The sequence below is a fragment of the Crocodylus siamensis genome, chromosome 6 (assembly GCF_052110815.1).
Source record: "Crocodylus siamensis isolate JL-2025a chromosome 6, ASM5211081v1, whole genome shotgun sequence".
NCBI lineage: Eukaryota > Metazoa > Chordata > Crocodylia > Crocodylidae > Crocodylus > Crocodylus siamensis.
Genome location: NC_143400.1, coordinates 2,608,744 through 2,632,053, shown reverse-complemented (window position 1 = coordinate 2,632,053; position 23,310 = coordinate 2,608,744). Strand labels below are relative to the sequence as shown.

The 23,310-nt window shown below is 43.7% G+C and overlaps 1 protein-coding gene across 3 annotated transcripts in view; it reads right to left on the bottom strand.

Annotated features, from left to right (window-relative positions):
• Positions 1–23,310, bottom strand: part of LOC149860434 (leucine-rich repeat and fibronectin type III domain-containing protein 1-like protein) — a 172,118-nt gene that overhangs the window by 80,544 nt on the left and 68,264 nt on the right. For 2 of the 3 annotated variants that reach the window (XM_090053270.1, XM_090053269.1), the window contains exon 2: positions 19,038–19,208. The exons of the other annotated variant lie outside the window; for it this stretch is intronic. The gene's annotated coding sequence lies outside the window, so the exon portion shown is untranslated. The remainder of the gene's footprint in view (positions 1–19,037; positions 19,209–23,310) is intronic. 3 annotated transcript variants of the gene reach the window in all.

Here is a 23,310-nt window from a genome sequence, read left to right as displayed (position 1 = left end):
TGCAGCGGAGGTAGCTTGCTCAGGGCCACAGCAGAGCCCCCATCTGCAGCCTACACACTCTGGGCAGGGGTGCGCAGGCAGTGGATTGCAGCTCTGCCCCGGCTCGGGACCACGCTGTCACCGCTGCAAGCAGCCGGGGCAGAGCCGCTATCCACTGCCCGCGCACCCCTGCTTGGAGCATGCAGGCTGCAGATCGTGGCGCTGCCCTAGCCCCCACAGCTCCAGAGCACCCCCTGCCAGTGCGGCTGGGGCCAGTAGCCATGGCAACCCCAGCCTTGAGTTATCACAGCCAGGCTGCAGCCAGGGTCTCCATGGAGACCGGTTTCAGTCATGCTGGCAGGGGCTGCTGGGAAATGGAGTCTGGCAGTCAGCTGGATCTGCCCACCCCTGGTGTAAGGACTGGAAAGCATGCATCAGAAGGGCTCAACAGAATGCCACTGTCTGAAGAATACTGGCCAGTGTTTGCACGTCACTCCCTAGCTCCACCCAACTTCCTAAGTCACATTCGGCACAAGATGGATCAGGGAACAACAACACCGACTCAAAATTGGTGCATGAAGAGGAGCATGTTTCATTCTCATTGATACATTCCTGTTAGTAGGAAGCTGGTGTCCAGATGCTTAAAAGAAACCTAAGCAAGCTGGCTACAAGGTCAGAGAGAAAATTATGCTCACCTGCTCAGCACTGTGCAAAAGCTTTTGAGAGTCAAAGCAGACCAACCAGACGGAACGGTACATAGTGCTTTCAAATTATAACCACATGGAGAGAAAATGTTCAGGTTGGAAGTGATACTTTCCCTGTTTCTGCTGCAGGACAGTCTTAGGGAGAGATCTCACTCAAGTACTGTTTGCAAGATATTTGCTACAAGAACAAAAGGGGTTTTGTTTCAGAAACAATTAGCTCTTCTTTCCCAAGGATGTTTACAGACTGCAGGAAATCCTGGACCCTCCAGTGCCTGAACACAAGACCGGGATCACCTGGGGCTTCAGATCAGCGAGTGCTGCCAACTACTGCATCAAACGCTCAATTTCCATGTTCATAATGGGCATTAATTTTAATAGAGAGCGTTCTGTGACCTGCCTTTTCAGAGGGAAACCTCTGACAAGCACTTTGTTCAGAATAAATTCCTCTTGCTCCTGCACAATCCTCGTTGGGTGCATCCTAATAAACACACAGCCTAAAAGCAGCACACAGAGTTAAGAAATCTACCTGTTTTCACCTTCATTTCTAACTACACGCTAGGATTTCCTCTTGATTAGGTTGCACAGGATGGTCAAGAAAGGGATGTAAAAACAGAGATGGAGGGGCCCACACAGACATCGAGGGTATACGGTGCACTGACTGAGGATTAGCAAGACTATAATGAGTTCAGTGCTTGCTGCTGCCCCTAGATCTGAACCAACTGGCTGTGGAAAAATATTCACCCTACAACCTGCAATCTAGGACCCTTAGACCACTGCCCAGGTGAGGGCTGTGTTGTGTTACTGAGGGATTTTACCAAAGGCTTGTGCGGAGGAAAATCATAGAAAATGAAGGCTGAAGGGAGCTCAGGAGGTCACATCTAGTTCAACCCCCTGCTCAAGGAAGGACCAGCTCCAACCCCATCCCAGCCAAGGCTTTGTCCACCTGGGTCTCCAAGGATTGAGCTTCAACAACCCCTCTGGGCAACCTGTTTCGGTGGTTTAGTATCCTTTAGTGAGAAAATTCTTCCTAATATCTAACTTCAACTTCCCTTGATGCTCCTTGTTTTGTCAAAATAAGGCTCCTTATGCACTCTATACACAAGTACAGAAGAGGGGCAGGATTTCACCCTTGGTCACCAAGGGGCGTGTGGAAGGAGTCTATCCTTTGTAATAGGATGTGTAATTCTGAGTCCATCCCTGAGTTTGGACCAATTTTGTGGTGCAGGGCCCCACATTAGACAACCTAATTGCCAAAACTATGCAAAGACTTCCCTTCACCACCAAGCCTCTCTTCCCAAAATATAACCGTGTGAGCCTGAGGTTTATATCACACCGAGGAATCGAGGACAGGTTCCACAAGAAAAACCCACTTTTCATGAACAGTCGTACTCATAAGTGATTCACTGAGTGCCTGAAGTGCAAGCACGCAGCACGCTATGTGGAAGAGGTCACCAAGCCTCACAATAGTTTTTTCTAGCTTTCCAACTTTCTGCCCTGGCAGATTTTAATGTCAGATACTCTTTGGCATTGGTAACTATAGGAGAGTTTGGAAGTTTTAAGGTCCTACATATAATGAACTCTTTTACTCTTCATTATTCCTTGATTTGCCTTGATGTTGGAGGCATGCTCCTATTCTTGCTCTCTCCCTTTTGTGCCCACAGTCAACCTGTCTACTTGAGTACCTAGGTTGCCAGATGGCTGAAGATGAATGGGACCAGATGCAAAAAAATAAAAGATGGAGTTTTCTGTTTTTGGGTGTACAACTGCATGCCTGCATCAGCTTAACTCATTCACGTGACCCGGATATGTATCAACCGATGTCTCCGATGCTACCATCCCTTGTGTCAGCTGAACTGCTTCCTAGCCCAATTTAGTTTCTAGACAAACTACAAAGAACACTAGAAATGTGTTAATATCTTCACCTAGGTTGATTTTTCATTATTTTTGTGTTAGCATGAGGTTCACTCATTACCAGGATTTTTTTTTTTTTTTTTTTTTTAACAATAACTGACTACAACCATTGCCTGAGGCTAGATGTTGAATAGGTTGCCAGAGATTTATGTGGAACTAAAACAGAATTGCCATTGCATATATACCACCAGACAGAGTGGGAGTTACAGAGCTGGGGTTAAATGCACCTCTGACCTTCATGTCTCTGGCATCCCCTTTTCTTCAGACTGAATCCTGTAATTTCCTCCCTCTGCCTCCACTTCCCTGTAATTCAGTGTGGCCACCTCAGCGGGTCCAACTTCATTGCAGCACCTCCCGTTCTGATCCTCTTGGAGCAACGGCAGGATTTACAGGATTTATGATACAGAATAAATCCAGTCAGAATAAAGCCAGCCAGCTTTTATAAAGCAAGTGATATTTATACGGAACAAAAGTGCATCTTAAAACAATAAATGGCTGGTGCTCCTGTCTCACATGCAAGATGGCCACCCATTGTCCACGAGGATATCTGTGTAGCTCCAAAATACTTCCGTGTGACCAGCCCTGGCTTTTCAGACGGTGCCTTTCTGCCCAGCTCAAGGGGTTGTGGTTTCATTTACTTTTAAGTTTTTGGTCTCTTCAGGCCTTTGAACAAGGTCAAACCTGGGTAAAAACTGAAAAGATCTGTTGAACTACATTACTTTATACTACTGGTAATTTGTATTAATTATACTTTATTATTGTCAGCTTGTGCAGGGAGAAATCTTTATTCCTAGAAAAATGGGTGAACTAGAGTCATGACCAGGCCCATTATTTTCTAAGTGTCATATGCACCCTTGACAGGCAACTCCCTAGTATGTCACAGCATATTATTAGTTCTCAGCTCTTCCACTTCATTTATCCCTTAGTAGTATAGGCTTGCAAAGACTTCTGACAGAAATCTCTGGCTTCTATCTGAAACTGGGAATTAACACTTAGCAAGTCATCTTTTAGCATGTGTGCGCAAATGGTACAAATCCTAGATAAAGGTTTCTGCATTTATGATTGAATTCTCTCCCCCCTTGAAGGCACGCTTTTCAGCTGTTTACTTGTTCCTGCACTGGTGAGATGCATGCATCCGCTACCCCACAATGAACCAACCTGACTGGATATCTTTCTCCTGCCTCGCTCTATCCAGTCTTTTATTGCATGGCAAGTATTTTTTCCTGTGCCCCTTCACTCAATTTTTGATGCGAAAGCGTTGATATCCATCAGGCGTAGCTTGATGTAATACTAGAAAAAATCTAATGCAGTCTTGGAAATGCATTCCCTAACAAAGGGCATAATTTACATATTGCCAGCTGAAGTTATGCTGAATTCTTTATTTGATCACTGTAGTGTAGTGTCTGCCTTTGAATCACACACGATCCATCATAACCTGCCGAGTGGAACAGGAGACCTTACACTTTTGCTTACTCCAGCTCATCACTACTTCTTAGCTACATAAAACTGCTTCTTTATTCATCCCAGTATATTCCACTGTGACCGAGGCCACCGCATGACTCAGCAAATGGTGATAGGTTGAAACCTGAAAAAAATGCGTCTTTCTAAGCACTGATGGCTCCCCCAAAAGGCTTTCTTCCTGAATCCTTGTGCTAACTCTGGAACTCGAGTTCCCCAACTTGTCGTTTATACAGGACTTTGCTATGCCAATACCTGGGGCCAGGGTTACTGTTAAGCCAACACTTCTGTCTGTGCAGCTCCAGCCCAGGCACATCATCTTCCGGTTCCATTTGTTTTTCAAATCTCACGTAATATTTTTAGTTTAGTATCATTTAAGCGCAACATTTATATGGGTCATTGGTTTCAGAGCAGCTCTACCAGTAGCTTTCCCCAGCCGTTACTTTGATTTCTATTTTTAAGTATCTGAGCACCATTTATACAACTATACCTCGCCTAATGTCGTAGTTATGTTCTTGAAAAATGCGACTAAGTGAAACGATGTTAAGCGAACCCAATTACGTCACAGTAGTTACCTACTAGCAGGTGGCGGCCCAACAACATTATAACCAAACATTGCACAACTTTAAACGAGTATGCTTTCTACTAGACCAGCAATGTAATAATGAAACAACGTTAAGCGGGATGACGTTAAGTGAGGAGTGCCTGCACTATGGTGACAGGGACCAGGTAAACATCTGAGCAGTTAGCTAAGATGGACATAATATATTTTTCTTCACTAAGGACAATGGAAAACAGCTTGGTCGCTCTGTTTGTATGTCAGATCCCTTTCCCTTACTCATTTCATGCCCTGTCTATGAACATCTACGTTGTCTGTGCTGTGGTTTACTATGGGCACATCTACACAAGAAGTTTACTGCGCATTAGCTTAATAACACTGCACAGTAGCATGGTGGGCAAAAAGCACACTAATAGCCTACTGCAGCACAGTGTTATTAGGCTAATGTACAGTAAGCATCACAAAATAACTGTGCACAGGCTAGTGCTAACTAGATGCACAGTTTAAGGAAGTACTAAACTAAATGCGCAGTAAATTAAAGCACATTAATGAACTTATAGATGTGCCCGCTGTGTCCCAACTCTGCCATAATGGGCTTCACGCTCAGTTTGTCTTTGGGTACCACCATAACACACAAAAAAATATAAGGAACTGCTATCCTCAATGCTTGCTTTTATTTATTGTTTGTAATACAGTAGTGCCCACATGCCCTAATCAGGCAAGCCGCCCTACAGGGCCTGGTGCAATAGGAAAAAACGAGAGGAGATCATATCTATCCCCAAAAGAGCGTACACAGAAAGAACGTGCAAGGAGTGGGCATAGCTCCCAGTAGAGACTGCCATAGGTAGGCACAGAGAGACAGACAGGAATGCACAGCTAAAAGACTTGCTGCGTTCTGGGCTCTTTCTTACTCCCCATTGTCACTTTATAGGAGGAGTGGTAAGCAAAGGGAAAGATGGTATCAGTCAGAACATGCTGCGTGGATGCACAGTGTATAATGAGGTCGATAATAAGCAGCAGAAGTATGTACTGGGCAGGGTAGGAGTTGTTTTTGTTGATAGCAAGATAAGGTCAGTAATAGGTTCAATGGAAAAAAAGAGAATGGAGCAAGATAGAAAGCTCGTGCAATTACTGATGGAGAACCAGTAGGGTGGGCTCTAAACAGCAAGGGCGTTTGTCTTAAAGAAGGAAGGTGACGGCAAACTCCCCAGAACCCTTGTGGAAAAGCGGGGCACAGCATGAAGCAACATAAACTACGTTGGGCAAACCCTGCAGCAACTCCAAAGTACACTAATGGTTAGAGGGACTTTGGAAAGGAAAATGTTATTAAAGGGCCTTGTTACCCCTTATGCTGTAAGCTGCTCAAGTGTTAATCAGCTTGGTGCTGGCCTGGAGTTTGGAGCAGTCACACCTTAAGGCTAAAAATCTTTGCCATCTCCCACCTGCACAGCTGCGACTTCCCACCGGAGGCCTGGTGAGCAGGGCCAGTGAGCCAGGACAGCCTTCTATCCCTGCTCTATGGCCAGGGATGTGAGGTGTGGGTTGGGGCAGAAACATGCAACTGTCATTGCCACTTGCCTCCCCTGCAGCCCAGTGCAGGCAGCATGCTAGTGGCTCACCGTGACGGAGAGCCTTCCTCTCCTCTTCCTCCCCACACAAGGCTGCTAATACTCCCAGCCATGGCATGGTGCTGCAGGAGGTAACCAGCAGAGCAGCATGGCGCAATGCTTCCAGGCCAAGCAGTGATGGAGTTGTCATCGCCTTGGTGGGCCAGGCAGAAGAGCCAGCACCAGAGCCCCCCTGCACAGTGCCCTCCGCATCTCTGGCACCCTCTCAAGCGTCTTTCCCCTTTCTCTTGTGCTGGGTTACACTCTGCCTGCCCTGCAAGAGCATCCTGGCACACCAGCTCCAGCCTTCTACATTACTCCCCTCTTGCTCCCTGCCAGCCTTGACCAAGCTGTCACCACCTTCCACTGTGTGCAGAAACACAATGTGGAGGAGGGACACTGCATCCTGGGATACTGGAGGACTTCAATTTGAGTAGCACAGCTGTGGAGAGTGGCCACACCTTAATGGATCAGGAGCAAGGTTATACAGATCAGAGAGAATCCTGCCCTAGTGTGGTATAACTGAGCCACATAAATCCTTTAAGCCACTTAACATGTGGCCAATCCAGGGGTTAAAGCCTCCAGGAGCTGCCTAAAATTACCATGTAGCAAAGCCCTAAGATTGCAAAGGTGAGCCTCTGAAATTTAAGAAAGGCCAGAATAAGAGGTGCCTGTGCTATTTAAAATGTACCTTCCAGGGCACATATATCATGATATAGTTTTTGGTTATGTGACCACAGTACTACTGGTTACACAGGAGCCTAACTTCATTCAATGTATACAGAAGGTTTACCATAAAAATGAATATTTGGCTTTGGTCTTGAAATACGTGAAGCCAGTGCTGAACGCAATTCAGTGTAAAGGATATTACGCAATTAACAACAACAACAACAAAAACTGCGATGAAAAAAACCACCACTTCTACTGATGATAATTTCATCATTTCTTTGGCTGGTCACAGCAAAGTATGTACTCTAACATAACTACTTTCTCCCCACACTGACTACAGAATATGATCCCTCCTCTTTCTCTACATTAACTTAATTATCTCCAGGTACTTATGGGATATTACCACATTATCCCTTTTTGGCTTATATGTAATGACTCATTAACTATGTATAAAATAAGCATATCCAAATAAGTCATTTCCTTTATATGGATGATACCAATTAATTTAGGACTGATAGATGATAACACAAAGGAATAGCACATTAAAATATTAAGCTCCTAATTAAGCATATGAAATACATGATCCTTTTATTTCTCATTCATCTGATGTTCCAAGGAACAGACGTTCTGATTTCCATTAGAAAGGTCAATCGGGTTTCCTTAAATATTTAAGGACTAAATAAACGTATCTTTCTTCTACACAGGAAGAGCAGTGCAAGCTTATCGAAATAAGAAGAGCAAAAACTGCAACTCTCAGCACAAAATAAGCTAATATTCCAGATAAGAATTTTCTTTTATACAAGTTTGGCAATTGCTGCTTAAGAATAAAAATGCCACTAAAACCTTTCTGCAGAGCTTTAAGGGATTTAGAGGTAAATGTTCCCGATTAGATAAGTTGTAGTTAGTATTAAAGGGTATATAGATTACATGCATCTCTGCTTCATTTCCATTAATTTTAAAGCAAGAGACATTTAATTAGAGATGCACCCCGAGGAAAGATTGAATATTGTACACAATTCACCACTACTTTTTTGCTTCCCCATTTACTAAACAGAAAAAAGGACAAAATTCTGCTACCTTTCCTCACGCTGAATAACTATGCAAACAGACTCACTAAAACCAGTCTAAGAGCACCTGAATCAAGTGCTAAATGCTGACTTGAGCTGTGATGCATACCATGTTTTTATACAAGAATGAGACCACTCTAAGTCCACTGGGCATTTGGTCCATGATGTTTAAGGGCAAAAATAAGGATTTTAGGCCCAATCGCACATCATGCCATTAACTAGCCAAAGAACCCTCAACAGAGGAGACAGAGTCATCGTGGAAAGAAAGACTATTCCTCAATTTTATAGTGCTCTTCATTGTGGTTTTCTTAGTCCCATATCCTGGCAGGGAGGCATGGGTTGTATGGCTTTTTAGGAGCCTGTTAAGGAGAAAAGAATTGTACAGGCTGTTCAAGTATATTTTAATGGGAAAAGGTCTGCCCCTGCACCAGGCTCTACTGATAGCACATATTATACTACTGTAGATTATCGAGTATGTTACTTGGAATTCACTGCAGCACACTGCACAAGCATATGATAAAATGTTATCAGACTGGGGTGAATGTTTCATCCCATTTCTTTCAGTGTCTTGTTATCTGCACAGGACCAAAAGGAAGAGACCCATGCTAGCTGTCTCAGCACATCTCTCATGCTTGGTTCAATCCCGTCACAAGTAACTCGGGTAAACCCTCGTGGCTTCTCAAACTGCATGCGCCCTTCTCCGACAGATTGCCCACATTATTTACTGATGAACTCCGTATTTATTAGAGTGAGCAAGTTAATTCTCCTCCTGGATATGCCCTATGCATATCTATCTATCTAGATATATAGATCTCATTTGTGTGGGATGCATATATATGCATGCGCATACATACACACACACACACACGTGCATCCCACACAAATGGGATGGGTACATAATTATCAAATTAACCCCGATTCTGCCAGTCCTATGCATTATAGTGCCTTCCTCTGCCAGCTGTCCCATTAAAACCACCTTGCAGAATTACTACTCCCTTCATTTTGCTTACTATAACAATGTACTAGTCAATATAATGTAGCACCTAACAGATGTGCAGTCCCTGACCCACAGACATTAAGAAACTATTTAATATTAAAAAGCACAATGGTAATTTAGTGGTGGCACTTGCCCAATTTCTTCAGGAGACTTGAAATTAGGAGAATAAATATAAATAAACAGAAGCATTTAGGGAAATGCAGCACAGATGAATCTTTCATTCTCCTCAGGAACCAGGTCCTGTTTCTCCTCTAGCACTTGGCTGGCTAGTGTGAACCCAGCATTGCGAGCATAAAATATTATGTGCATTTTTTTCCCAGCAAACTGTCATTCATTAGGCAACACTTTTTCACCCATAGCACATGACCAATAAGCTGTCCCTTGAAGCCATAACTACACTGCTGAATGCCTAATACAGTGTTTGCCGATTCCATCTCTTTCCCATAAATATTTCATTTAACTGACTAGATCGGATTTTATGCATGGAAAGGTTTTAAAAGTTGTCACGATGGAGCATTATGCCAGTGGTGGCTGACAAACCTGTTTGTGTAGTTATCTCATAGCAGACTCGCAGGCCTTTTCTGCACAACTGAGGTTTCACTGTGCACACACTTAAGACTTCAGAGGAAAAAGGCTAGATGTTGCAAAGCGGGGACAACTGTGCCAAATTTCGTGTACATATAATATACATTTCAACATGAAGATCAATAAAATGAACAATTTTCATTCAATAATATTTGAAACAGTTTAAGCCCAAGGCTGAGACAATGACCTTACAAACAGGAGTTTTAAGATCCAAAATGGGATAATTAAGGGTCTACTCAATTTGTGACCTGGGATTACCTGCAAAATAAACTTAAAAAACCCCCCAGCGTAATAAAATGCTGGCTTCCCAGGGGGAGCCAGGAGTCCTTGCTTCTGCTGTGGCCCAGCCTCACGGCCCGCCCCGGAGGAGGCATGGCTGACAGGGCGGCACGAAGGGCAGCAGACACGATGCCGGCCATGCCGTTGTCCCCCTTCTCCCTGCAGATCAGGGCTGAGGGCCACGACCACACAAAGGGCAGCAGACAAGAGGGTGGACGCCCCCGTGTTCCTCCTCCGCCAATCAACACTGAGGGGCAGGGCCACCAAAGCACATCAGGAAATATCCATGGAATTGCTATTTATGTCAGGACCAACCCCTAAAAATTTAATTGAAGTAGATTTAAGCAGACCCCTATAAATCATACATTAAAAAAAAAAAAAGAAGATTTTTTTTTATTTGGTTGACTAATCTGAGCTAGAAAATCCTATTCGGGAGACATTGTCATTTGCCCCCTTTTTAATTTCTGGCATCAATGTGGCTCGGCTGGGGTTACCCTCAGCTTTGGGTGCCACTGCATTATGGCAGAGCACTTTGTGCAAGCATGCAACCGTCTACTGAGCATCATACCTGTGCTACAGTGGCAGTGAACTGCTGAATGCTACTGTCCAGGCACTGTGGTTGTCCAAAAGGTAAAGATTGCTCGGGCAGTTAAAAACAAAAAAAAGGGGAGGAGGGGATATCTTAGCTAATTTGCCTATTTTGTCAAGAAGTAAGGCTTTGAGATTGCCTCCCCCCACACCCCCCTGAGACCACACTGGCTTCTCCACTGCCCTACACAGCCATTATCATACCATTTTTCCATTGACCAATTAGACAGAAAGCATGAAGTAGTAAAGGTATTAGAGAAGAACTGTGTTTTCTACATGGGCCTTTGTTAGCCTTTCAAGAACTTTCAGTATCCTTTTCTGATCCATAGCATCATGTTTCTTCCCCACCTCATTAAAATAGGTATTGTAGATTCAGGAATGCAAAGGCATTGTTGAATGCTACAAAACAGCCCGAGTTGTATTGACCTTTGAGGAGTCTAAGTTGGAAGATGAAAGATTTCCAATTTTGCTACTCAGAAAAAGGCACAGAATCTGCGTTCATGGATACTGCCTGTAGTGCTAGGCCAGCAAAGTGCAGCCACTGCAGTACAGGTAATTAAATGCTTTGCAAAGCACTTCAGGATGTTCTACTCTGTGAAAAGCATTATGGAAATCCAATCTGTTCACTACTGTTAGTAAGATGCCATCAGGAAACTCCAGCTCCTTTTATTACATTCATATAAAAAATTCTCATGTTATTCAGGACAATTGTTTAACAGATATTAGAAACTTAAACATATCCAACATTATCCTTGCTTTTGCAATCTTCATTTCAAGCCTTCTTCACAGGTTTCTTATTTAATTCAGGGAGTGTTTGTTCAGACCAGTTCTTCTATTGCTTTCATATCCAGCACATAATAAGTTTGCCCTCCTAAGAAATATGCTCCGTATACAGCCTGGCTACTCTGGCGAATAGTGATGTCACTTTACTGAAATGCTGTGCCCTGCAAGCAGCTATGCAGGACTGTGCCCAAGACCATAAGTCACAAGTCCTGCTTCCTGATACAGACTGTGCAACCACCTCCTTGGCCTTGTCAGGTCTCTTCCCTTCTCCACGCCCTAAACTTGACTGTAAGAGCGGGAAGGAAAACACCCACCTGCCTCTGGAAGTGCTTTGTAACCCATAAGTAAAGGCACTATGGAATTGAGGAGAGTAATTAAGAAAACATCAAAGCCCTATCCTTCTCCTTTATGCCCACCGCAACCCCCAAAGTCAGCCAGGGGCAACCTCCCACAGCTCCTCATGTGCCAAATTTGCTCAGCAAAAACAGAGGGGAGGTCATTCGCAGCAGGCATTCTGGAACCCGCTTCCTGCTGAGACCCACCAAAGCCTCCGTCTGGATCATCTCGGTGCTCTTGTGAGGTCTCGGTTCATAACACATTTTGCTCTCTTGCTGTAAGCTGCCCTGAGCTGCTGTTGGGAAGGGCAGCCTGTACCTATAATAAATATCTTGGAGGGACTAGCACTGTACGGGAAGGTTCAGCACATACAGCAAGGGCTGGTTAATACGTAAAGCCCAGTGGTTTCCAAACTGAAATGAGGTCCCTGGGCACCTTGTGAAGAAGCTATGGTCACAGCACCTGGTCTATGGATGGCATCAGTCGCTTGCACCCCAAGTGCGATAAAGGTGCATGCTAGTCCACACAAGATTAAGAGCTGAGAATACACCACTGCTCCAAAGGGCGCATGGACTGCTGATTCAGGCGGGCCTTCAGCAAGTAAAAATTTTAACCCTGCCCTTCCTGAATCTTTCCCCCCACCATCTTAGTTTTCCGAGCCCTTTGTACTTTGTCTTGGGAAACAGCAAACCATTTCCCACTCCTCCCCCACATTGGACTGGTTCACTACCAACATCCATGCAGATATGATCCCCTTTGCACCCTAAAATTATAATGTTCTTGGAAGGGTCAATGCACTCAACTCATTCACACACGCCTGCAGCTCTACCATGTTTTGGGGAGGAATTTATTTTTTTTGGGAGACTGCAGTTCTTGCTCTGTAACGTCATCTTCATATTTATTGAACTCTTTGCGATGCTGTGATTACAGTTCCTGCCATTTGAGCTGTAATAATAGTTATGCCTGCAGAGGAAATGAAGACCGTGTTATGGTTTTTAAAGAGTATTTACACTGGCCTGGATTTTTTTTTGTTCTCCTCTTTCATTGCCTTTTCTTTAAAATTGACCACACTTATTACATTTCAAGAGATGCTACACACTTCACATAAAAACTCAATTACCCATAAATAACTACAGAATTAACTCCTGATTTAATTTTTTTGAATCCAAGACTGAAGTCTAATGCATTATTATGCTCAAAGTGCAACAGAAAAAATGAATATTCATCTACCCTGTTCTTTTTCAAGGAAACAAGGAAAATGAAAGTACATTTCAATATTTTCTCACTTTGCAGTTCAGTCCATGCATGCCATGCAGAAAATTTAGTCTGTAACAAACATTTACTCAAATGTGTTACACAAACTGATTTTTGTAAAGACTGTTATAACGTGCAGGACTGTGACTTGGCAGCATAGCATTCGACTGTCATTAAACTTAGAAAATGGACTAAAATCAAGTTGAACGGGGTCACCCTACCACTATGCATTCAGTAGAACCGTGTCAGCTGCATTTCGATTCGGGAATCCGCCACGGCAATAAGTATGTGAGGAAATCTGAGAGCTGCAGTACATCAGCCTGGCACGAAGCAGCGAGCGGCTCACTTCATCTAACCAGGCATCCCATTTTGTGGGTTTGGGTGCTGTATCACAAATCTGGGGAGGAACTCAAGGTATGTTGAGTAGAGTCACTGCCCTTCCACCCACCTGCTTCAAGTATGACGCTGCTTCTATTTGATAACATTTCCAATTGCCTCAACCAGAGCTGGACGCTTGGTTTGGTGCTTTGCACTGTGAAAGTCCCTGAAACCACAATTGGAGCTAGGGACTGATTTAATACCAGTTTCAACAGAAACCTTATTTTTGGTGCTGATGGGTAAGCAAGGCCTGCGCAGCCTTGTATGCCATGCTACTGCTGTTAACGAACACAGCCGTCCAGGTAAGACTAGCGGATTTCTAACGATTATGAAAGTAAAACTTAACCCATCAATTTTCCCCCATATCTGTGTGTGAAGACTGTCGATTCCATACCTGTCTTCAAAACGGGGGTCTCATTCTCCTCTGCACTGTTATTTGTGATCTCGAAGCACTGCCCCGCACCCATGCAAGAAGAAAGCTGCTCTCCTGATAAAAGGGAACTGTAAGAAATGGTCACCTCAAAAAAGACACCGGACTCCAGGAATCCTGTCCTAGAGCATGAAAAGTGACATCATCTCCTACGGGCCAGGACTTCCACCATCAGCTCCTCTGGCTCAATGGCAATCTCTATCCTGAGGCTAAATTATGTTTTTGCTAGGGATTCATGCAAGACCGCAGAGCTCATTAAATGTGGGAGCCAAAAACAACTTCCCATTCCACAACTTTCTGACTTGCTTTCAACCACAAAAAGGTGAAGACTCTGAACTTAAACAAAATAATTTTTAAATGAATTATAAATTGAATTTCAACCCATAGAAAAAGAGCAGTAAGCAAATCCACGTGGTATACACACATTATTCAGATACCACTGCAGCAAGCCTGGTATAGTTACTTGAACACAAAAAATGGAGGTCTCCCACAACCAGAATTGCAGATTTGCTCACTTTGGAGCATGGTGAAATGATCTACTTTGACAGTCTCTCTGTTGCTCAAAAAATAAAACTACAATGTTACAAGGCTAAAGAAGAATAAAGCAGGTGATACCAAACACCAGCCAGTCAGAAAGAAGAGAAACTCTTATCCAACAGCCAAAACGAAGCACCTTTTTATAGACAATTAAGTCAAGCCCTGACTTCTTGATACTACAAAGGATGCAACTGGTATTTCAAAATACACACAAAAAAACCCCCTCAGCCTTCTCATGGTATTATAGGATTGTCGTTGTTTTATATATACTGCCCCCAAAGCTACTTCATTTCAGGAACAATAAGTTCATTCAAAAGCCTCAACAAGAGAAAGGAGAAATGGGAGGAGGGAAATAAATATTTCTATTTATTTTAAAAAATAAAAAAAGGATTAGGAAAAGAAAGAAGAAGAAAGGGCAAAAACGTGGAGGGGAGAAAGAACGAGGAAATCTTTCATGTGCAAGAGTCCTTGTGAGAAGTACAGGTTTTGATGTAAAGTCCAAGTCTGTTTTATGATTTACGTTTCCCCCTTCTCCTCTCTCACTTTCTCCAGTCTACAAGAATGAGAGGACATAGCAAAGACCTGAAGGATTGATGGGGGCAGGCCGCGACGTAGTGAAGACAAGGACACGGTTCATCATCTGAGCATCCCCACCAATCTGCAGGTGGTAATCGTATGGCACTCATCTTAAAATGGAAGGAGTAAATAGCTCTCAGAGATCCTCAGTGTCCTATGCAAAAAATACAAAAAGAACTCTGCGCATGCACACACATTTGCCATCTCTCCACAAGAATATGCAAGCTCAACCCAAATCCAGGCTGTTTACAGTATGCTGGGAGAACTGTGAAGTAGCCAAACAGTTAAGATAGCAACTGCTCCCATTTCTAGTTTTCTGACTTAAAAAATACATAAATAAATAAAAATTCTAAGCATATTTGTTCTGAATAGGTGCATGGGTGCTACAATTTTTATAAGCAGAAACCATCATCTACTACGTCATTGGTACCTGGCATCCAAACATGTTTAAAGGGACTGCGGGAACAGCCGTGACTAGACTGGATAATTGCACATCCAGAGCCATTGGGACCTAGCACCTCTGCACATCTAGAGCATGCCTTGCAACCCATCTGCTTGTCTTTTTAGGCTCCAGTCCTGCAAAGAGCAGTGCATGTGCCGACGCCTGGCACCCATGAATCAAATTCAAATGATGCCTGTTCCTATTTTAGGAATTTACCTGGAAGTAAGGACCAAATTTTCAAATGCGCTCTCTCAAGTCCAGCTCCTAGATTTCTATAGCAGCATCTAAACAGATGAGATTTTCAAGGACAGTGAAGTCCATTGATCTCACTTGAGCATTTTAATTTCGATTCTTCCTGAAGCCAAAGTACATGCGATGACAGAGGAAGACTCATGGTAAGGTTCCACCTTGTTTTGCACAGCGCGACTTTTCTGGAGATGCGTTTTCCTGACTGACGGACCAACTGACCTGCAGGAAGTGTGACTGAGCTGTAATTGCTACACCTGCAAAAATGCACTTTAGTTTTCATTAATGGATCACGGGATGCTCTGAACTTTATTCAACTGCATATTTTTAAAAGGGTTTTTTTTAGAGGTTAATACGATACTGCAATTTTTAGAATTCATCATCAGGAGAATGACTATCTAGACAATTATAATTAAGTCCATTTTGGGGGATTAATTATCTCAAATTGGACTATCTAAGCAATTAATAATGAACTAAATGAATTGTGATTCCATTTGAAAAATTTTGCTACTTTCATTTGAAAAAAAAAAAAAACCAGACAGACAGACTGCATTGTACCCAGATCAAATCTTGGGCGGTTAATCACCTTCAGATTTTCAACTCCAGCTACTGGTCGCTAAATTTGGGTCTGGATTCAGAAGCGTCTAAGTTTGTCTTAAATTCCTTCTTCTGACCTTACACACATCCCTGTGGCTAAAACACTTTCCACCTGAACACAAGGGTACCCAGAGTAGGCAGTGGTGTCTGGATCACTGTTAAAAGCTTCTCCCCACCCACCGTGAGCTTAAGAGAGTTTGTTTCAGATTTTGTACATTTGTTTCACAATTAAATGTGATCCCAAATCATGTCTGCCAAGTGGAAGGGCTAATATAATCACTTCACTTATATGCTCACCTCACCCTCAGTTATGCCTTCATGATTACCCTCCAGTAAGCCTTTTCTTTGAGACCCAGATAATGGTTGTACCAAGATTAAATTAATTAACATGCCTACGACATCCTAACTGCACAGAGATACATGCTGCAAACACAAAAGGTATAAAGCAGATATATTTAGGAGCACATACATTTAGTTGTCTACTTCACTGCCCCCTGACGAAAAACAAAGGAGCACCTTCCCCTGAGCACCGTTTCTGATAGGCACAGATCCTGGATTTCTCCCATTTAAAAATATCCCCAATTTTCAGATTTAAAAAAGTAACCCAAAATCCACATTTTTTTGCACTTAAAATGAAACACCACTCATATCGAAAGAGGTCAATCTACATCTAGCTAGCTCTCTCTCTCTCTCTATACTGGGTCTTCATAAAGTTATTAAAAGTTTACAAGTGCACAAGGACTTTATAAAAGACCCTAGACCAGGGGCGGGTAATTATTTTGGCCAGAGGGCCGCTTACTGAGTTTTGGCAAGCCATCGAGGGCTGCATGACAGGCAGCCCAGGGACAGATAACTATTAATTTTCTAAATTTTTTAGGGGCCCTGCAGGCCCGACAGAATGGCCTGGTAGGCCACATCTGGCCTGTGGGCTGCATTTTGCCTACCCCTGCCTCAGACCAAGACCTAGTGGTGTTTCATTTTAAAAATCACAGAAAAATGTGGATGTTGGGTTGCATTTTTTAACCTGAGAAGTGGGGATCTTTTTTAAATTAGAGAAATCAGGTTATAAAACTCTGATCACGGAAACGTTGGGTAATCAGAATCTCTACTACGACTGGCGCACCATGTATACTTGCTCCTGGGGAAAAACCCAAGACAGTTTGATCTCTTGCTCTGCACTAGCATTTGTCAACTAAGAGCAGAGCTTAAAATCCTTCATGTTTTGTGGCTTTAAATACTTCATGCTCCCTGGATCCTACTTGCATCCTATTCACATTTCCCAGATGCATCACTTGTAAAATGTCACTTCAAGTTTATGGCTCTTCTGGAGTCAGACTCTTTAGAGCATTTCAGTGGTGAAGCAACGCTCACAAAAAAACCCAAACATTTTTTATTGGCGTTTCAGTGTTGAGCACAGGGGAGGGCAGAAGCGGGGGCTAAAGGGGCGCAGACCCCTCGAACGCAGGACAGCCGAGGGCTTCCAGCGGGGCTGGGGAGGGGCGCACGCAGGGGTGAGGGAGGGAGTGGGGCTGGGGGAGCTGCTGCACAGCCGCGGCAGGCATAAGGACAGAGCCGTGAGTGGCTCACCCAGGGGCACGGCTCCTGGGGAAGCATGGGGGTCATGTGCCCAGGATCTGCACTTGGGGTGAGGGCTCTCCCTGTGGCAGGGGAGGGTTGTGCCAGCAGTGCTTGGGACAGGCAGTGGCACTGCTGAAGGGGAATTTACAGCCACCCCAAAATTCACTGTAGCCACCCACCCCGAGTACAGTTCAGCCCAACCCCACCACCAGGAAAAGCCAATCTCCCCCCCACGATTTACCTGCTCAGACCTACTCCCTCCCTCACTTCCGTGTGGGGGGGGGGGGCCGGGGGAACAGACGACACAGACTGAGGCTCCAGCGGTGAGAGGCGGAGTGGGGCACAGGCAGGAGCAGGGACTGGGGTGACCGGGTCCCATCTGTGCCCCGTTCCCTCCCTCACCACAGGGGCCTCGATCTGCACCCCCCACAGACTTACCTGCTTAGCCCCCTTAAATTATTTTTTCTCCCTCTGCCTATGGTGTTGAGATATAGTTTAGTAGCAGTTCTCTTGTAAAAGAAGAAAGTATGAAATCATAGATTTATTAATTGACCAATTTGAGAGAAAAAAAACTTTCTTAACCACGTGAAACTGTCTAAAAATTACACTGAGGCACCTGCAATCCAATGACAGCTTTCCATTGGCTTGGAAATATGTCCAACTGTCGACACCATGTTTTAATCGCCTATATTTAATAAATGGAAAAATAAATGGATAAATACCAGCTAAACAAACACTGCAAGTCAACTTAACAGTACAATGATGCACAGAACTGGAAGAAAAAATACATTTGTTTTAAATATATTTCTCTTGTGTCCACTGGACTGATACAAACTACTCCAAGTCCACCCAACGGAAGGGAATGTATGATTTTAGCAATTTTCTGTATCATAAAATGTGCTAATAACTTAATGAATACTGCAAAGTAAAACTGAGCAGAGCTGTAAGCACGAAGAATTAATTGTGAGATAGAATATCAAATCTAATTACTTGCTGGCAAAACAAAGTAGGGGCACTATTGTGCACTGAGTCATATGACCTTAAAATGAAAATTAAAATGCAAACAAAACACACTGAGGGGAACAGTCGTTCTGGGTGCAGTGACCTTCCCCCTCCCATCTCTCCCCCCCATTTTATGTACATCTCTCCCTGCACAGATCAGAATTTCTTCCGGAAAGAGTGTATTCTTGCCTTAGTTATAACGGCATGAGGGTCATTTTATTTTACTGTGGAACTGGATTCAGCAGCACGTCCTCCAAGAAAGTAAACAAAAAGCAGCTTACGTAGAAACCAAAAAATGGCGGTAGCTCAATTTAGTGCCGATAGAATTTAGCTGCAATTCTAACTCGTTTGGTTGATTAAACTTGGCAAGATCCTATGCGAGCTCGCTGCCTTTTGATAAGGAACAGCTATAAATCCCCCAAAGCAAGAAAAAAGGCAAGAAAGAAAGAAGGGAAAAAAACCAGTGTGCTCTTACTTTAAAGTGACCTTCAAGGTGACTGTCAAACCTGTTCCAGTCTCTGCTTTGTTTCAGGAGTCTGATGCGCTTTCATTAGTAGCTCATTTGAGTATGGAGTCCTTGAAATAATAAATTCTCCATTCAGATTCACAGCGTAGCACCACATATATCCTGAGGTGTCCATCCATCCTGAAATTAAGAGGCAACAGTCTCTTCTAGAATTGCACTTTATCAGAATCATTAGGGGCGATAGAACATTGTGGCCAAGGCAGCAGGCAAGATTGGTTACCTTTTTATCTTGCTTTAATGTGCCTGTGCTCAATCTCAACATAATCTTTACAGAAAGAAGTTAAAACGCTCTTCTCTATATACGAGCAGGGTTTGCTGCTGCTGTTTTCCTGTTGACCGGGAAACATAAGTGTATCCCAGAATAAAATGCCAGGGGTAGGAAAAGGCAGCCCCCACACCCCTCCCTGCAAGGCCCTAGAGGAAGAAGCTGCTTTACAAAACCAAATAAGAGGATTCGCATTGAATGAGTTCAAGTAAAAGAAAATGATATTAAAATGAATCTCCGACACCCATAATCTGCATAAATTGGCTCTAAGTGCTGAAGCATTAACAAACGTCATTTATTATCAGGTATATTATCTGTTTTTCAAAGTGCATTCAATTGATGCAGCCCAACTGTATTTTTAGCTCTGTGCCATTCGGGGATTTCTCTGAATCTGTCCTAAGCAGCAGCGCAGGGATTTCAAATCTCCCTTATCATGAATTCCCCATTCCACAATCCCCTCATGGATATGGCAGTGATGGCAGTAAATTCTGCTGCTAGTTTCTGAACCACAGGCCCTGCATACCTCCCAGGCCAGGAGTGATCATCTAGGAAGAGAATATTACTTAAAACACTTCAAGGTTAACCCCACTAGGTAACAGCACTTAAATTACAGTATAGATCCTGTAATGTCTTTTCTTTTTCCTGGCAATTTTAACAACAGTGAATGCTTCTATAGTGGAAACCCTCCAGGCAAAAATCCCTGATGCAGCCACAGCAAAGGGAAATGCAACATGTTCATGTACTTTTCAAATGTCTGTCTTGCTAAACTGGGTTAGAGATGAACCACTGACTCCATTACCCTTACCAGTCCTCTACAGACAGTCAAAAAGCCCAAGGCTGAATCAATTCAATCTTTGTTAATCTAAAATGCACGGACTGAACTGATGAGCAGGCAAACAGACATTTGATTCTGGAAATGCAACCACATGCCTGCAGCTGCCCAGGCCAGAAGCTGGGGGCGCTAGAGCACGGCTCTATGTTTGGCTGGAGCAGACAGCTGAGGCCAAGGCTAGCCCACCCCCCCTGTGGGGGGGAGGCGGGGGTTGTGGGAGAGGTGCAAAGCATCCTGGGGTGCTGGGGGACTGAGTTAACTTGAATCTGGAGGGGATGTACAGCAGTTCAATACACCGATTTAACTTAAATCGGTTCAGTCTGATACTACATCCATCAGGTTTATCCTAAACTGGTTTCAGCCATTCTGAAAGCGGTTTGTGTGCACTGAACCTCTGTTGTGGCACAGATTTGAACCTGTTTCCAATAACTTATACCGATTTATGTGTAAGGCTAGGGACAGAAATGAGTCTCTCAGCCATATCACTGAAAGACAGCACATGGATTTGTTGAAAATTAAAAAAAAAAGTCACAATAACGCAGCACTGTTTGGACAAAGAAAGAGCATTCACTCCCTCAGAGGAAGCCAACACATGGCCTTTTTGCATCACTTATGTCCAATTAACCCCCCTTTGCTTGAGCGGTTCCAAAGGGCTGCAGTCTACACGGGGATAAATCTCCTTCTTCAAACCTCAGGCACCCTGCAGAGTACCTGAAGGCACACAATACATCCGAAGCGGGTGCCTCCTTCATTCAGTACAGGTCCTCCAAATCAATCCCCATCACCACAAATCGGCTTTTCTTGCAGCTTTACTAAATCAGCATCACCATAAATGCCTTTACTTACCTCTTCAGGGTATTTTTTAAAACCTGTATAAATACTTAGAGCAGCCCATGACTGTGAATTCAAAGCTTCGGCATACGTGAAACAACCAGTTTCAAAAAAAAAACCCCCTTGCAACAAAGCTCCTTTTAATGTAGCATCCAACAGTTGCATCTGATCCAGGATTTCTGGGACTGGACTTTGGACACAAACAACTGGACTGCTTAAAAGTTCATCTAGGAAGAAGTCTTGTCCCTTTGTGACAACTCACCAGTCCTTGAAAAGTTTCCTTTTTCCAAACTTCCCGCCGAGGATGGTGTACAAGATTCCCCCCGTCCTCATTTTATAATCTGTTGATGATAATGGCTTCCCTGGTACCATCTGGTGCTAGATGCTTTCAGAGACAAGAGCACGGATGAAATGGATGTTTGGGGCTCAGCCAATATGGCAATGCTACCTTTACAAAAAGGACACAAACTTGGCGAGAGACGAAAGGCTCTTAGCTGAATAAAAAGGATTGAAGCCTCTATATATCCAGCTTTTTTACTTAGGATCAAAGAGCTATGTTTTCATTAAAAAACAACCTCCCTCCCCCAAAACTACTTGCCAACCCTCCTTTCTCATATGCTTTCCAGAAATGATGCCTACAAGTTTTGGAACAAAAGAAATCGTAAGTCACCAATCTTTGGGATGGTCAGTTGATTTGTGCCCATCTTGTAAACAGCATCCCAGTTCCACAGAGTCGGTATTTTGATTGGAAAGACTGATGGTCATCTCGTTACACAGCACTGAGTACGTGGGTTGACCGGTATGCTAAACTTTTTTTTTAACAGAGCTGGAGATTGCATGATTAAGACAACATCTCATTAAAAGAACTCTCTCTTGGAAAACTTTACATTTCAACTTTAAACCAAGCTCTAGTACAAAGCCCATAAGAACAGTCCAAAATGCAATGCACTATATTTCTAACAAAATGAGGAGTGCAAGTGTAAGAGACGCGTGTTATTCGGACTCTGGCAGTATCAACCAGAAAGTCAGGTGGCTTCCAGTGGGCGTGCACTGGAGGAGCCAGCTATCACGTCTTGCAAAGGTCGACTGTTAATTTCTAAAGTACATATTGTCCAAAATGAAACGGGATAAAGGGAGAAAAACAAAAACCAACCAGAATCGGAGCTCCTGAATTTCTAACACCTTTGCCCTTTGTGTACTTGAACACTACTATCGCACATGCCTCCAGTCTACTGAACCACACTGGGTAGGGCACTTCATGTTTTGTACTACTACAAAATTACGGCCAGCACCACAGTCAATATTCCCCACAACCACTCGAATCCATGAATCCTACTCACATCCGTCACAGTACCCGATATACCTCACCCTACGCACCAAATGCCCTCACAGGAATTATATTAAAAACTACCCCACCATGATGGCCAGTCCCAACCCAGTGCCCCTCACTCCTGACCCACTGCCCCCCACCCCCAGGCACCCCCCGGGGTGGCATGGGGGGCTCCAAGCAGCCCCTTGCATGCTGGAACTCTGAAAACCTGCAAGGGACAAGCCACCGTTTCCCACAGTTTTCTGTTTTAAATCAGAATCCATTTTTAAAGTTTGTTTGCAACGCTTTCATATATGGTTGGGACCCACTTTTGGGTCTCGACCCACAGGCTGAGAAATGATACACTAGAAGCAAACCAGCAGACTTCTGCTGGAAGACCATTTTAGACAGGACATAAGGAAAAATTTCTTTACTGCATGAGTCTCCAGAATCTGGAACAGACTCCCCCTAAAAGTGGTGCGAGCACCTACTCTGGATACCTTGAAGAAATGCTTGAATGCTCACCTTGCTGGGGTGACCTGACCCCCAGCTCACTTCCTACCCCTTGGGCAGAGGGCTGAACCCAATGAACTTGCAAGGTCTTTTCCAGCTCTAATCTCTATGAAGATGCACTCAAAAATAAACTGCCACAGAAAAACAAGGGAATGAAACAACTATTCACCAACAGGGGAAAACACTTTTCATACAGCTACCATAATAATAAAGAAATACAGCAGCACTAGTCAAAAGAAGTTTAACGTGCTAGTAAATCTTTGCATTCTCAGCGATGGAAGTGGTGCTGGGTGCAGTACACTGAACACTCGTGGGATCTCTTATGCATCCTGTTTTTCAACAAGGAAAAGGGAACATCTAACACAACTCACTTAGAAGTGATAAATTAGGAAATCACTAATTGGATCAATAATTTGATGGTTACTGATGGCTCCTCTCCCAAATCAGCATGGTAATGAGAATATTCTCAAAT